The 17,029-nt window shown below is 46.4% G+C and overlaps 1 pseudogene; it reads right to left on the reverse strand.

Annotated features, from left to right (window-relative positions):
• The window catches only part of LOC130040705 (cytokine-dependent hematopoietic cell linker-like), a 104,084-nt pseudogene that overhangs the window by 71,800 nt on the left and 15,255 nt on the right, over positions 1-17,029 (reverse strand).

Genomic DNA, 17,029 nt, shown 5'->3' on the forward strand with positions numbered 1-17,029 from the left:
CTGCCCAGAGCATCCTCATCAACAGATAACTTTTCTGCTAGCTGCTTAAGCTGGGGCCTGTGCCCAAGGCCCCTTGCCCTCAAATCCAGCACATCTCCAATGCTGCCGAGCATTAAAGAGTTCTGTCAAAAAATTCCCCCAAGGGCATTGTCTTCCCCCTCAGTCCAGCACCTCTTCCTGGGAGAGACAGTTGGGCTTAATTTAACATGCACCTGCACCCCAGGTCCCTTTAACTTAGTATGTGGGCTGCCCATGGCTTGAGACATTGTGCCCCAGTGCCTTGGCACCACCTTATTATAAATGAGCTAAGATCTGTTACCGTGTTCGCTGCCCAGCTGTTTGTTCCTTCTCTGGTGGCAACTCTGAACTTCCCAGTGGAAATTGTATATGTGACACCAAACAGTCATAGGATGCCTGTCTTCTGAGCCTATCCTCTCCCCACCCCTTTTTTGGGGAGTCACCCCTGGCTGCATTCAGGGCTTACTCCTGTACTCCTGGCTCTGTGTTAGGGATCACTGTGAGTGTGGCTGGAGGGAGCATGTGGGTGCTGGATACTGAACCCAGGTCGGCGGTGTGCAAGGCTTTGACCTCACTGTCTCTCCAGCCCCTAACTTTGAACTGAATGTTGTAACTGTCTTTGCTCCAAGGGGAGCCACGGATTGTGGCTGAAGCCCACGTACACCTAAAATGGCAAGATGACAATCGTTTTTATTTATTTTTTATTTTCTTGCTTTTAGGGTTCTACTTGTTGGTGCTCAGGGTTGACTCCTGGCTCTGCGTATTGCGGGGGACTGAACGAGCTCAGCTGCCTGCAAGGCCAGTGCCTTACCCACTGTACTACTTCTTTGACCCAGGAACAGTCTTAAACTAATTTCTCGCCAACTCAGAGGCTGGTTGTTTTTGTTCAGGATGTAGTCTATAATCCTAGCTACTTAAACTATGGGTTATGACGCTGGACAAGTCATGTAGCTGTGAAAAATTTGTTTTAAAATAAATGTACTATGTAGGATCTGCAGATGTCTGATTTGCGTTCCTATTTTATATGCCCTGGGCTTGTGTAAAAGTTCCTCTAGGGAAAAGGGGTCTTAAACAGGGAAAGTTTCAGAAGTCACTGGCTGTTAAGAGGGTGTCTGAGGCCATCTCATTGCTGAAGTGTGTGCTGCCAGGATCTGCCACTAGGGGTCAGTATCATCCATCATTTTCTCTCTGGCACTAAACCTGACATAGTTTGGGAAAGCGGCTTATCAGTGAGGAAACAGGAAGGGAAGTTTTGCGGAATGAATTTAGATAGGAGGGAACAGAGTAAAATCCTGTAAACATCATATAGCAGCAAAACACTGGGTTCTGCCTGACTCTGACTAATTGCCAGAAAACTGATCTCGCTACTTTTTTTGCTAGGATTCCTTGCATGAAACCAAGAGTTTGACCAGATAAATTTTTTTTTTTTTTTTTGACCACAGCCTGCAGTGCTCAGGGCTTCTGGTTGGTGATGCTCAGGGGACCATATGCTGGGCCAGGGATAAAATTTGAGATATCTGTGTGCAAGGAGAGCATCCTCCTTGTTGTACTACTCTGCCCAGACAATCTCTTCTTTGATTGCAATTTCTCTGGCTCTCACATTCATTAAAATCAGCCTGGGCAGAAAGGTCTTTTGAGAGCACCGTGGGGAATTTTATTATGCTAACTTTTCATGTTTCTGGTTATACATGTTCAGTCACCTATACATAATTCTCTCTTTTCTTGGATAGTTATTGCATTTCTTTATACAGTCACTCTTGAGTAGGGTATGCCTGTCACCTCAAAGGAAATTGCTTTAGCGTCTGTGCTTGGTTCACATTCACGGCAAAGAGAAATTCATTTCAGCCCTCTTTATTCTCAGCATTATGAAGCCGGGAGACAGCAGATATAAATAGTACAGTATTCTCATCTAAAAAGAAAATGATTTCTTCTGGATCCAGATTCATAGTTCAGGTTCATCACAAACAACTATTTGACGGCTTTGCTCCCAAATAAACTTTCACCCATTTTTCAGGAATGGAAAAAAAAGTCAAACGCCAAAGAAGATAAGTTTTTGAAATCTGATGATTTTTCAGATAATGTGAGAATATTATTGAGGAAAAATGACATGAAATGAACATTAACATAAAATCTATAACTGCTCAACTTGATGAAAAATATCACCATAACATCCTGCCATTACTGAGCTAACCAATATGCTTTTTCTATGACACTGTGAGAATGAATAAATTATCTGAGAATGGTTTTGCATCAGAAATACAGAATTTTGTAATAAACACATAAATCATTCAAGCATTTTTCAGAAAAATGTTGATTCTAAAAAACGGGGGCATTTATATTAATTTCCTGCCTTCAGCTTCCTTCTCTGTATAGTGTCTCATAGTTCTCAGTGGTAATGGAGAACCATCAATTATGGAAGGATCAGGAGGGGTGTAAGGAAAAGGGAAATGAAGAGAAGAGCGCTTTGGAAGGAGTTTTACACATTATGTCACCCTCTGAGACTCAACTTTGTTCTTTGGGTCACACTGGGCAGTGCTCAGGGCTTACTCCTGGCTCTGTGCTCAGAAATTACTCCTGCCATGCTCTTTATGGGGTTTCAGGGATTGAATCCCGGCGGCTTTGTGCAAGGCAAGCACTCTACCCACTGTGCTATCACTCCAGCCTCTGAGACTCAACTTTAGTGAGTCTTGATTTCACCAAGGTTCTCATCTCAGTTTTGATCTCATTTTACACTGGGGGCTGCTTTAAAAATCGCTGTATTTTTGTAGCCCCGGTGCCCAGATATGGGCCAGCTTCCCTTATAAAACAGACAGCATTTACTTAATTCTAAATAATATTTCTTGTTGCTTTCCCTAAAGAATGGGATTGCTTTTATTGACTGAGGCAATAGTACATAAAGAAGCATGAATTCCACACCCACTTTTCACAGAATATCAGGAAGCTCAGAAAAATTAGTTTAATTTTCATAGTCAGTAGGGATGAAGGCCAGACGATCCTAAATTTTATCTTTAACTTAGTTACATGTCTTTCTAGATGTTCCCCATGACTGCCATCTTTAATTTCTTCTTCTTTTTTGGCTTTTTGGGTCACACCCAGCAATGCTCAGGGGTTACTCCTGGCTCTGCGCTCAGAGAAATTACTCCTGGCATTGCTTGGGCGGACCATATGGGATGCTGGGGATTGAACTCAGGTCGGCCACATGCAAGGCAAATGCACTTCCCGCTGTACTATCACTCCGCCATCTTTCATTTCTTCTATTTGACTATGGCAGGTTTTGTTAACCATGTCAATAGCCTTGTGAACTGAAGTCTAGATAAATATGTGCATGGATACACATTTCTTCTCTGCCTGGTACAGAGGTCCTGCATTTCTCGACATTTTCTACTTGTGGAGAGGGAGCCTCTTGTGTTTTGTTAATGAGGTGACTTTTGGACCACACCAATAGGTGGATGCTGCCAGACAAAGGATTCTCTTTGGCGATGAGGATGATTAGCAGTTGGGAATTTAAGTCTGAGAAGAGAAGAGAGCCTTGAGGTTAAATTCAGGCCCCAATGGCCTAACTGTCTAGATATTGGGTCCTCATGGGTGATCTCTGTCCCCTCATCCTTTTGGTTTGAGGGTGTATGACAGTGCTCACCCCCATTGGCTTCAGTTCTTGCACAACCCTGTGCTTTGCCAGCACCCACTCAATTAAGTAAAAAAGTTCATTTGTCAATGAATTTCCTTAAATTATCCTAATTTGGACATGCCATCTGTTTTCTATTAGGATTCTAACTTAGACTTTCCTTCAAAGACAATATAGAGTTATTACTAGGTTATATAGATAATAGCATTAGATACATTAAGGGTGGATTCGAGATGTTTCGATTATTGGGAAATGTAAATCATGGCACCGTCATCTTTCCCATTTGGACATCGTGAGGGAAGACGCGGCACAGAAGGAATGAGGAAGGCAGCCATGATGGATGTGATCCAATTAAATTTCCTTGGCTGTCCTCCACTCATGCTCCCGGCACTGCTGAAATGCGTTATTTCCTTTCAGTTTCCTCTTCTGTCTTCAACTCCAAATTGAGTTGCTCTGCCTGGAGCTTTAAAATCTGTTTTCCTATTAATTAGTCAACATTTTAAAATTAGATTGTTCTTACTGGGGGTACACTTAGAGAAATAACATAGTTATATTTTTATGCAACTCATATGTTTCAAAGCAATTGCTTTCTGGAGTTGCAGAAAAATCCATACACATTTTCACCATCAATTCCTTCATCGATAAGGTAAGGGGATGAAAAGATGAAAAGCACAAGAGGTGCAGGAGACTAAATTTAGTTATTTAATGAGGGATAGTTTGAGAGGTCACCATGTTTGGGAAAATCCAAGGCTGCCAACAAGATGGAGAAGATCTTGAAAGGCAAGAGGCACACATTTCTCTCAGCCTCGTGGCTTGTCCGTTGTCCTTACCTTTCACATGCTGTCCTCTGAAGTCCTGGAAAATGGGTTTGTTCATCTGCAGAAGACAAGAGGGCTTGATTATCCCTTGATGTATGACTAAGGAAACCACCCCAGGTCCTGCTACTCTGCTTCTAGCCTGAGACTTAAGTGATCCTGACCCTGCTCATTCCGTGTGTGTGTGTGTGTGTGTGTGTGTGTGTGTGTGTGTGTGTGCGTGTGTCTGTATGTCACAGGTAGTTACATGCACAGCTCATGGAAACACAGTACCCCCATGTCAGGGCTGAGAGCAGGGACCTTGGATGGTGATGCAAAAGTGCTCATGTTTGAGACACAGTCTGGCCTCTTTTTCCTGTGAAACTCTGGAGTGGCCTTGAGGATGTGACAGGCTTTAGATAGTTTTTTCATGTTATACTATTTTCATGTATGTGCATACATATGTGTATGTATGAATGTGATATACATGGATGTAAAAGGTAAAGGTAAAGGCCCTCCCATTGTTCATCGATTTGCTCGAGCGGGCCCAGTAACGTCTCCATTGGAGACTTTGTTGTTACTGTGTTTGGCATATCGAATACATCACGGGGAGCTTGCCAGGCTCTGCCGTGCGGGCGAGATACTCTCGGTAGCTTGCCGGGCTCTCCGAGAGGGGCGGAGGAATCGAACTCGGGTCGGCCATGTTGGCTGCGTGCAAGGCAAAGGCCCTACCGCTGTGCTATCGCTCCAGCCCCACATGGATGTATATGTGCCAATTAAAATCTATCAATCATCTGTCACACATCCATCCAGGCCTCTCATATGTTATCTGTCTTTCTTTCTATATATATATATATATCATCTACCAATCTCTCTCTCTGCCCCGGTGTTTCTGGAGACCTTTGGCTAATACAGGGTTTTAGGTGGTGGCTGGTTCTGGACGTCTTCGGCTGCCGGAGCCCTGGTCGGGGCGGGGAGGAAAACTCAACCCGCTCCCCTCCAAGGGGCCCCGGCGAGGACAGCCAGGCGTGGGGGCAGGAGACTCTGCGTTGTTCTCTTTGAAATGATAGGCACCTTAAATGAGAAATAATATTTTTCCAAAAATGAACATATTGCGCTTAGAATCAAGGCAAATGTTTTATGTTATAGTTAAAAAAGCTTTGAGTTCAAATTCTGCTTCTGGAGAACAGAGTAAGCCAAAGACGAGGTGCAGGTGGAACCAGAAGCCTGGCTCACAGAACATCTTATACCAATGTTCTTCTGCCTTGTTAAGGTATTGCCAGGATTAGAACACAATAGAGGACCCCAATGAATTGGACCCAGTGATTACCAAGGGCACCACCCTATGAGGGGGGGCAGGGTGCTGCTGGCTGCCAGGAACCCCACACGTGTTGGTTCACAGGTGGTCTTTACTCACTTCTTCCAGCCTCATCTGGCTCTTCCAGGCTTGCCCCTCCATGGAGATAAAGGTCTTGGTGTAGAAAGAGAGGGGCATTTCTATTGTATCCTCCAAATAGCGCGTATCTGTGAAAATACAGATAAAAAACATGAAGTCCCTACAGTATAAAATTAGGTCTGAATTACACTCTCTCTCTCTCTCTTTCTCTCTCTCTCTCTTGAGGCTAGGGTTTGACTTCACATTTATCTTTTTTTTGATGTTAGGACTTGGCAAATGACAATTCAGACATGGTTCACTTAGTGATGAATCCTCTGAGTCATTCTACCGTGGGCAAGAGGCAAGGAATGTACTTCTGCTAACAGATGACATGGAGCCAGGAGGATGAGAAATGATGCTTCCCGGCTCATCCGCACAAATAAAGCTGGATTTTTGCTGCCACCTGGTAAATTCTACTCATACTCAAGGCGTGGGCTGTCTTGTTCTTAAAAAAACTACCTGGCTCTTACCCGGCCCCCTGACACGCAAATATAGAAAACTCCCCTTTTCATATTATTCACCCAACATTCTCTATAGCATTGATGGTCTGTGTCTGCCATTACATCAAAAACTTCCTCAGAACAAGGATGTGCCTTGTTTTGTGTCATTTGCTTGGTTCTCACTGATTGGGCGACAAGAGACTCCAGCTTGTATATTAAATGAACAAAGGAATGTCATCATTTCACAAGCTGTTCCTTTCAAAGGCAAGCCTTTGATTCATCTCAGGCCGGTAGTGCCACAAAACCACAAATGCTTTTTTCTTTTCTTTAAAGCAGAAGATTGACCTGAGATCAGGGCACTTGCTGGGGCTATGAACAGACCCAGTGAGACAGAGGCAGAGGTGGGTATGAAATTAGGTCTTTATTACTCTTTTGTTTGTTTGTTTTTTGATGTTAGGGATTGAACCCAGGATCTCACCCATGCAAGCAAAGTGCTCTTCTGCTGAGCTACTCCTAGGAGCCCTAGATCTTTCTCATGCTCAAAATGGTTAGGTTGGCTGGTGTTTCAATCCCCCCTCACTTCTCTCCAGAAAAAAGAAACAGCAATTTTGTCTTAAAAGGTGCTGGAGAGGTAGTCCAGGAGCTAAGGCACTCGCCTGGCATGTGGTAACGGTGAGGGCCTGATCTGGCTTCAAATCCCTGACAGCACACTTACTTATAGGGGTCATCTCTGAGCACAGAGCCAGGAAAAGGCCCTTAGCACTGCCGGGTGTCACCCCCCACAACTAATAAATGAAACAAAAATAATCACAAAAACCCCAACACCTCCCCAAGCGCCAAATATACCCCCCCCAATACATAGTGCATTACATCAATTTATTAACCAACTCATTAACTATCCACTCTCAGCCTATCTTAGCTGAAGCCTGGTATTATCCACCTGCAAAGACATGCACACTTAGGATCCTTCCTGTTACTACCCCCTCCAGAACACATCTCCACAGTCGCAAACTGCCCACATGCTCCCTGTCCGTCTGTATGTGCACTTTTATATGCTCAGGGCTGGTCCCTGGGACCCTGCTAGACACCACAACAGTAAGAACCCATGGCCGGGAACTCAGACTGTCCCAGAAGCTCCAGGAAGAGAGAAACATGTGTATTGCATGCTATCTTCAAAGGAACTCTTGCGGGGGTGGGGGGGGGTGCGTGTTCTACAATAACCAAGAAAATGCTCAGGGTCATGAAGCTAGAGAGCCCTGCAGGCAGGGTTGGAGCCCACTGCTGTGAACCTCGGGGTGTGCTTTCAGTGTTGCAGTGCAGCCATTTCTGTTCAGACTGAAGCAGACGTCAGTCATTACCTGCATATTCAGACTCCTTCACCAGTTGGGCTGCTGAGAGCTTCAATGATCGCCACGACTGTACCGTATGCAGCTCGGGGTCTTTGTAGTCTTCGTTCCTGCAGCCTTTGGTGTCATCCAGAACTGTGGCTAAGTTCCCTTCCTAGGCCAGAGGGGACATCATAATAAATGTCAGGGCAGGATAAACAATGACAGAAATGGTCAGGTAGACACTCAGCTGGGCAAGGGGGATGTAAGATTCTCATTGAAGGGCATTATTGATTTTAGAGTCTGAGTCTGGACCATAGAATTCTTGTGGGAGGCAGATTTTTCTTTTTTCTTTCTTCATTTTTTTTTTTGTTGTTGTTGGGAGGTTTGGGCCGTACCTGAAGGTGCTCAAGGCTTAATCCTGATCCTGCATTCAGGGATCACTTTTGGGGACCATTTATCATGCTGGGGATCAAACCCTGGTTGTCTGAGGCAAACACTCTCTGTACTATTTCTCCAGCCCTAACATGATTTTGTATATAGAAAATCCCAATCCACTGAAGATATTAGAGCTGATAAATGATTTAGCAAAGTATTGGGATGACTGATCAATAGAAAAATTTCAGCTCTATTTCTATATGCCAAGAATCATCACTAATTCTGAACTTGGGAATGGTAGGATGGATTCTGTGATCCTTACCATAAAAATTCTGGACTGGGCACCCATACATTGGGATCTGGTCAGCACTGGGCTATATTGGGCTTTCAATGATTTATTTTGGTTGTTTTTTATTTTTGGGATATATCCGGTGATGCTCAGGGGTTACTCCTGTCTCTGAACTCAGGAATTACTCATGGCAATGCTCAGAAGATCAAACATACAGGTTGCTGGGGATCGAACCTGAGTCATCCACGTGCAAGGCAAACTCCTTACCTTCTGTAATAGCCCTCTACCCCCTCAATGACCTTCTATGTAGACAGAACCCTTATCCATCATTTAGAAATTCTATTATCTTCCCTGAGTCTCCAAATGCTCATCTTTCCTATCTTACAAGAGGGTTTGGGCCTTCATTTGTGTCCCAGAGAGCATCCAATGACCAAGAAGTGATTTGGTCGATGAATTTTCGATTGAAGTTTTGCAAGAGTTAAACTGTGTCATATGATATTAAATACTCGAAAGAAGAGAGGGGGAGAGAGATGTCTTCAAATGAAAGGTTGAGGCAGTCCTAAAACATAGGTTTAGTCTTTGGGTTCTGCCCAGTCTTTGCACATGTGCCATGAGTTCGGGGTCCTTTGCACTCCTGTAGGCTGTGAAACAGGTTGGGGAAATCTTTTAGCATCTTAAAATTTCCACCAAGATTCCAAATGACCAGGAGGCAAATAACAGATGCAATTAAAAGAAATTTTTATGCATATTTCCAAATCTGGCCCTTGAATTTATGGTTTTCTTTGATATGGAAACTAGAATGACCTCACTGGTCCAAGGAGACAGGGATGGGGAGAAACAGGCCTTCCGACCTTAGCCGCACCACAGTCTGGCACCAGTTTGTTTAAGTTGTTCTGTTGCCTGGATGCCTCAAGGCAGAGAATCGGGGACTCTGGCCTAGCATCCAATATTTTGACTTGTCATCCTGAGTGCAACAGCAAACTGTGTGAGCCTAGCTTGGACCCTAGACCTGTTAGTGCCCTGTTGCTTTGCAGAGAACTGGTGGTTTTTTCACCCATCATACCCACTCTCGTTGATTTGCTCGAGCGGGCCCAGTAACGTCTCCATTGGAGACTTTGTTGTTACTGTGTCTGGCATATCGAATACTCTCGGTAGCTTGCCGGGCTCTCCGAGAGCGGCGGAGGAATCGAACTCGGATCGGCCATGTTGGCCACTTGTAAGGCGAACGCCCTACCCGCTGTGCTATCGCTCCAGCGTCTGCCTTGCACGCAGCCAACATGGCCGACCCGAGTTCGATTCCTCCGCCCCTCTCGGAGAGCCCGGCAAGCTACCGAGAGTATTCGATATGCCAGACACAGTAACAACAAAGTCTCCAATGGAGACGTTACTGGGCCCGCTCGAGCAAATCGATGATCAACGGGAGGGCCTTTGTACCCACTCTCGGTGGATTGGGCAGCACATGAATTCTCTCTTCAGTCTCCCAACTAAAAAAAAATTATAGGTAAAGACTGAGAAGTTCAAGCCAAAGGTTTTTACTTTATAAACGGAAACATCTCCCCTCCCCCTCATCTCATATATCTGTATAGTTTTGCACACAGTCTGTTTTGGGTTCACCTATGACCTCCGGAGGTCACTCACTCTGATTCAGATGTTCAGTCTGTAACTTGGAGATGGTCAAGCCTACCTCCTCATGTGGTTATTGCCAGAGATTAGGTGAGCAAAAGGCCCGGAATGGTTCCACTTTGGCCTCTGCCCATGACACTGACCATGAGATAGACATTGTTGTTCCTTCCTTCTTGACATGTTGAGTGGCCATAGAGCCGAGGGCACAGCCAAGGGAGGCTGACTTGGGTAGGGGACGGGTGGGCACAGAACCCTCATGGGTCAGATAGATGGACACTGTTACCAGTACTGAGTATGAACTGTGACAGTGACAACTAGATGCCCACAACAGAGAGTTTCTTTGTGAAAGTCTCGTACCAGCTTGAGGAAAAGGCGGTGTGAGACTCAGCCCCATCCCCCTGGTCACTTGCTATCTTGGGATGTGACGGGCAGCAGGAGGGGAATTGGCACTTCTCTGGGTCTAAAGAGACACCCAGACTGGATATGCATGTTTTGGTTTATTTCTTTGCAGAAAGAGAGTGGAAAGGTTCATTTGCAATGGAATGTGGTATATATATTAACGTATTCTGTCAGATCAGGGGTTCTTAATTAAAGTATTATTTACCCATAATCCACAGTAAAATATATTGTCATCAACTGATTATGTGTGTGTCCTGAGACAGGGTCCTTAGCTTTTAATAGACCCAACCCCCCCAGTTTTAGTAAAGAATAATAGACATATATTTCTGTAAAAACATGAGGTTTGGCTTGGTTGCATAGATTGACAAATAATTATCATACATAACATGTCTAATTGACATCTATTCATATTTTCAAGTAGTTGCAATAAAGAGGCAAGGAAAGGATAGAATCAAACCTTTCTCTTTGGGATGAGAACTCCTGAGAACTCTCTTACCAAGTTCTTGCAGCAATGGAAAGGGCGTGTCATCATTTTACCTCACACCGTTGGACCTTCCCCTTATAACCAGAAGCTTATTCATGTGTTACATTCCTCCACCCTACCACTCCCATAACAATCTAATCTCTTTTTATATCATTTTTCTTTGAGATTTTCCATAAGTGTGATCGTAGAGTCTATCATTTTCTGACTTATTTCACTTAGCTGAACACCTTTCAGGTTGTTTCAAATAATTAGATTCCAAATAGCAAAGAACTATTTATCTCTTCATCTGTCTATCTCATAGTGTACTTCTGCAGATATGTTAAAGCTAAACACATAATCTAACAATAAAATTATTTATCACATTATATGTGTTATATTTAATACTAGAGGGCTGGAGCGATAGCACAGCAGTAGGGCATTTGCCTTGCACGCAGCCAACATGGCCGACCCGAGTTCGATTCCCCTGCCCTTCTCGGAGAGCCCGGCAAGCTACCGAGAGCATCTCGCCCGCACGGCAGAGCCTGGCAAGCTACCCGTGATGTATTCGGTATGCCAAACACAGTAACAAGTCTCACAATGTTACTGGGCCCGCTCGAGCAAACTGATGAACAATGGGAGGACAGTGACAGTGACACATTTTCCTTAGTCATCAATATTTATTGCAAATATGATCATTCCTTCATAATATGATTGTATCATCAAAAATTATCTTTTTGTTATGGCATGTCTCACATGATTTCGGAGTATTTCTACTTAAAATATTATAAGAATGAATAATTGTACTTAAATATTAATCCACATTTTAGGTTGCTTTCTTAGTTGAAATTCCCAGCTCTAAAAACTATGAACCCACAGAAAATGGACATTTTCTAGTTCATATTAATATAGTCAGTTTTCAAACTTGACTTTCAGGAAGTTTGTTCCAATTGAAAACGTCACAAGTGTGAGCAAATGCTTTTATCATGCACATGCCAGCACCATATTATGCCATTTTCACCTGATTCAAGCTTTGCAATGGCCATGGGATGTTATTTTTGGTCCTCGTTTTATAGCTGAAGAATTGGAAAGTGATTTTGTATCTAGGAATTAAAACAGCGTTTTCCCATTTGGATGGTGTTGCCATTTGAAATGGAATTTTTAATTACATTAATTAATTATTATTATTATTATTTTACAGAAGCACCATGATTTACAAAGTAATTTATGGATTAAAAAAAAATCCACAGAGTTCTTTGAAAAGAGCCCTTACTCTGTAAATATCAAAGTCTAAGAATACAGCTGACTTACGCATTCCAGAAGAGGCTCATTGATGATCTGGTACTGACCTGCCAACAAAACAATACACGAATACGTGACTGGGCCACAGAGAGGACGGGACCTGCACTGGCCCGGCAAAGTGCCTGCGTGCATTCCCGCCTACTGATGCATTTCCAGAAGCAGGAAGAGAAGCCAAGGGCCCCCGAGCTAAGAAGGCTCCCCCTAGGCCATCCTCCAGAGGCCGTTGACTATAAAACCCAACTCAATAAATAAGATTATAAAAAAATGAAAAACAAAGTAAGGTGGAGTTCATGCCCAATTCAATTAGATAACAGAAGCTGAATAAATAACAGCACTCCTACATTAAAAAAAAATAAAGGCTCTTCCTTCCGGAGCAGGACGCTCCCACCAGAAGGGCAGCATGGTGCTGGAGGGAGCCCACCTGGTCCCTGGCACAGACACAAGCGTTAGAGGCAAAATTGGTTTTTGCTATTTTCTCTCTTCCCCGGGGACCTCCCAAGCAGTGCTCATGGGGGTCTTGGGGACCACAGGCACCTGAGCTGGTAGCTGATGCCTGACTGTGGATCTGGTGCGTGTGGGTTCTTTGGTGTTGGGGGACTCTATGGTCACACTCAGAAATGCTGAGGGGTACCCTGTGATGTCAGGGGTTGAATTTGGGCCAGGTGCTTGCAAGACAAATGCTCTAATCTCCTGTACACACACACACACACACACACACACACACACACACACACACACACACTTTCTCTCTCTCGAAAATATCCTGTATTTTTTCTTTCCTTCTCTATCTCTTCCTCTCTCCCTCTCTCTCCCTCCCTCTTTCCCCCCTCTCTTTCTCTCTCCCTCCCCCCTCTCTTTCTCTTTCTCTGATTCCTCTCTCTTTTTTTTAATTAACCTAAATGAATTTTCTAGCAACCTTAGAACCAGTGCCACGAACTTCTTAGTGCCTGGTTTGCTTTGCTGAAACAGCAAACACCACGCCAATCAGAGGTCACTTCCTGCCCACCTTTGGCTTCTGTCTGCCCGTGTCCAGAAAGTGTTGAGGAGGTGAGGCACTTTTTAACTCTCAGGCAGACTCTGTGACTCCCTTTAGTATTTGTCCTTTTCCTTTACCGTCTCTGGTTGGACTAAACTACAGACTACACAGCTGCGACCTGTGTCAGTGCCCTGGAGTCTGGTGTTGGGTGGAGCATGTGACTGGGTGAAATCTGGACTGAGCGGAAACTCAGCAAATGCCAAGAACCAGTGCACAGGCCAGTGTAAATTAGCGACTCTCCTGCAGACAGTGAGGCAGCTGTTCCACCCTGGGGTTTCAAGGACCCTCCTGGCATTGCTCTCCACTACTGCGACCCCCATTAGAGGTCCCCAGGGGGTCCAGCCCTCAGAGCAACCCTTGTACTTTCTCTTGAGCTGAATCAAAGGAATGCGGCCCAGCTCTCAAGACCAGCTACTTGGAAGGAGCAAGGGCGCAAGCTCTGGGGATCCTGCCTGTCCTGCGCTTAGAGCAGCCCTAGTAAAGGTAAAAGGTAAAGGCCCTCCCGTTAATCGTCGATTTGCTCGAGCGGGCCCAGTAACGTCTCCATTGGAGACTTTGTTGTTACTGTGTCTGGCATATCGAATACTCTCGGTAGCTTGCTGGGCTCTCCGAGAGGGGCGGAGGAATCGAACTCGGGTCGGCCATGTTGGCCACTTGTAAGGCGAACGCCCTACCCGCTGTGCTATCACTCCAGCCCTAGTGGTGCAGAATTTTATGGCGGGAGGGTGTGGTGACACAGAGCTGTGACAGAGGCCGGCCAGTCAGCTGGGATGCTCCTGCTCCCTCAGGGGTATGGCGGGACCTCTGCCTGAGTCTTTGCAGTTATGAGGGTCCCTGGCCCTCCAAGTTGCTTTTCTTATGCCATGGGACAGGCTACTTGTGTGTGTGTGTATGTCTCTGTGTGTTTGTATGTGTGTGTATGTATCTCTGTGTCTGTGTTTGTACGTGTGTATCTCTGTGTGCTTGTATGTATGTATGTCTCTCTGTGTATATGTCTCTGTGTGTCTGTTTATATGTGTGTATGTGTCTGTGTGTGTTTGTATGTGTGTGTATGTGTCTCTGTGTGTTTGTATGTGTGTATGTGTCTGTGTGTCTTTGTATGTGTCTGTGTGTGTTTGTATGTGTGTATGTGTCTCTGTGTGTTTGTATGTGTGTGTATGTGTCTCTGTGTGTTTGTATGTGTGTATGTGTCTGTGTGTCTTTGTATGTGTCTGTGTGTGTTTGTATGTGTGTATGTGTCTCTGTGTGTTTGTATGTGTGTGTCTGTGTGTGTGTTTGTATGTGTCTCTGTGTGTTTGTATGTGTGTGTCTGTGTGTGTGTTTGTATGTGTGTGTCTGTGTGTGTTTGTATGTGTGTGTCTGTGTGTGTGTTTGTATGTGTGTGTCTGTGTGTTTTTATGTGTGTGTATGTGTCTCTCTGTGTGTCTATTTTTGCGCGCGCGCGCACGAGAGAGAAAGAGAGAGAGAGAGAGAGAGAGGTGGGAGCTCTGTCCTACCTCACAAGGCACTTGCATAAAAATAAGCACAGCTGGGGGTTTTGTCATGTGGGTTCCTCACACAAGGAAGGACTGTCCTTCACCCCCAGGCTCCACAGTACCTGCTTGTGGTTAATTATTTTCCAAAAGCAGAGTTTGGAAGCTATCAGCTAGCTTCTCTGGTCCTGGCCCCTGTAGCCCAGCCTCTGCCCTGGGTCCCTGAGCCCAGGCCTCCCCCCTCCCTTTCTCATTCCCCTCTGGTTCACCCACAGGAGCCTCTGTGCAAGTCCTTCCCACCCCAGCCCGCTGCAGACTCAGCACCCCACTTAGTCCAGAAGGTTCTTTCCCAACTCTGCCCAACACGGACCTTTTCAGGGCCAGGTGGTATCTCCAGGGCAGTCGGCCGAGCTGAGGGCTCTAGTCTCTCTGGCCCAGGGACTCCCTCCCTTAACTCTTGGCCTGGTGGCGCTGGCTGTGTGGTCCCCAAAGCCCTTGGGCTGGGTGACCATGCTGGATTCTTGCCTCAGGCCTGACCCCAGGCCCCCAGGACGATGCAGGCAGCCAGCAGGAGAATGCACCCAAAGGAGTGTGTGGGAAGAGCTGCCTTCCCCGTGTTGGACTGGGATGAGAAAGGAACAAGCCCTCAGTTATAAAATGACGGATCGCTATACACAGGGGTGGGGGGTGGGGGGGTGCCCTGAGTGACAGACCTGATCTCAGGAGGGTGGGAGTGCATGGGAACAGGCAGGCTGCCCTGAGCCCAATGCTCACAGCCGCCCTCCACACCCATCTCCTGTTCATGCCCCTGGAGGCCGCAGCTGCCTTCTCGGAAGGGGCAAGTTCTATCACGGCCACACCCATCTGTCATCCCTTCCCTAACCCGAAGCCCCCAAAATCCAGGGTGGTCTGGTACAGGCATGGGGAATGGCAGAATTCCCCCCACAGGAAACCACAAGCGAAAACAATTCCCAGCAGGACCTGCGAAGGGAAGAGTGTGCTTCTCTGGCCGAGAGGAGTGAAGCAAAAGTGGCAGGCCTGCAGAGTTCCAGAACTTTCTATGTCTCTAGGAAGCGAAGTTACAGAGCCGACTTCAAGAGAGTTTCTCCAAGGCAGACGGGCTCCTTTCACGGTTCAGTCAGGAGATCTCGGGTGGGGGCAGGCGGGCATGGGCTGGTGGGGGTCCTCTGGGTGGAGGGCTGGTGAGCCTCCACTGACACTCGTGGCTGAGCCAGCCCTGGGTCTCCTGGAGTCTCTCCTCCATCCCGCAGCCCTGAGGGTAGCTCGGGTCAGTGCCCCTCAAGCATGGGGTGCGCAGTCGGCCCTCACCCAGCCTGGCAGGGAGCATGGAAGAGCCCATCACAGGTGCAGGAGGCTTGTCAAGGGACACGGTTACACAGTTGACTTCTTTCCTTACCCCCTTCCTCCACCTGCCTTCCAGAACACAGGCCCTCACAGACCGAGGGACAGAACTGATACGAGGGAGAGAGCACAGAAACAGGAGCAAGCTAATGTCTTGGGCCATAGCTCTTGGGACTGGCTCACATTAGAAAAAAACTTCTTTTTTTGGGGGGGGTTGGGTCACACCCGACAATGCTTGGCTCTGCACTCAGGAATTATTCCTGGAAGTGCTCAGGGGACCCTATGGGATGCTGAGGATCAAACTCTCAGCAACTGCCTCACCGGCTTTACTATTACTCCAGCCCAGGAAAAAGAAAATTTGTCATGATTGAGTTCCAAAGTTTTTTTTTTCTTTACTAGAAAAACAATTTTTTAGTGTCTGATGATCTCTGCAGTTTTTAATTGTTGTTTTGTGTCTTGGCCACACCCAGTGGTGCTCAGGGTTTACTCCTGGCTCTGCGCTCAGGGATCATTCCTGGAGGGCTCGGGGATTGAATCCTCCTGGCTGGTAGTTCGTTTGCAAGGCAAGTGCCCTCCCCCGTCCTGTGGCTCCAGCCCCACAGTCTCTGTGGTTTATCTCCTGCGGGGAGTTGGCTTTGCAGCTCACCAGCTCCCCTGAGCTCCGAGCAGGGCGCAGTTCATGGAAGCAGGTGAGACGCAGGGTTCAGGTCCACTTCCTGTGGAGCCTCAGGCGAGCTTTGACAAAGGAACAGTAGCCCGTGCAAAGGGAATCGCTGGTTTTGAGACATTTTCAGAAGCTGCCCCTAGTGCCAGCGTGTTCTGGGGTCCATATTTCCTGTGCCACAGCCACCTAGGCCGTCGGTCTGTGCCAGCAGGCACATGCTCATTGCACATCTTTTCAGCATGTGCCTCGGTGAGGTTCTCAGCTGGGACCCCTCGACTGGGGGAAATGCTCAGAAGGGAGGCCGAGAGCACAGGACACCATCAAAGGCAGTGGGCGCTGGGCTGGAGTCCAGTCTCCCTGCCGGGCAGGCGCAGGGGTGTCTAACTTATCTGGGTTTTGGTTTACCA

The sequence above is a fragment of the Sorex fumeus genome, unplaced genomic scaffold (genome assembly GCF_029834395.1).
Source record: "Sorex fumeus unplaced genomic scaffold, SorFum_2.1 ptg000095l, whole genome shotgun sequence".
Taxonomy (NCBI): Eukaryota; Metazoa; Chordata; class Mammalia; order Eulipotyphla; family Soricidae; genus Sorex; species Sorex fumeus.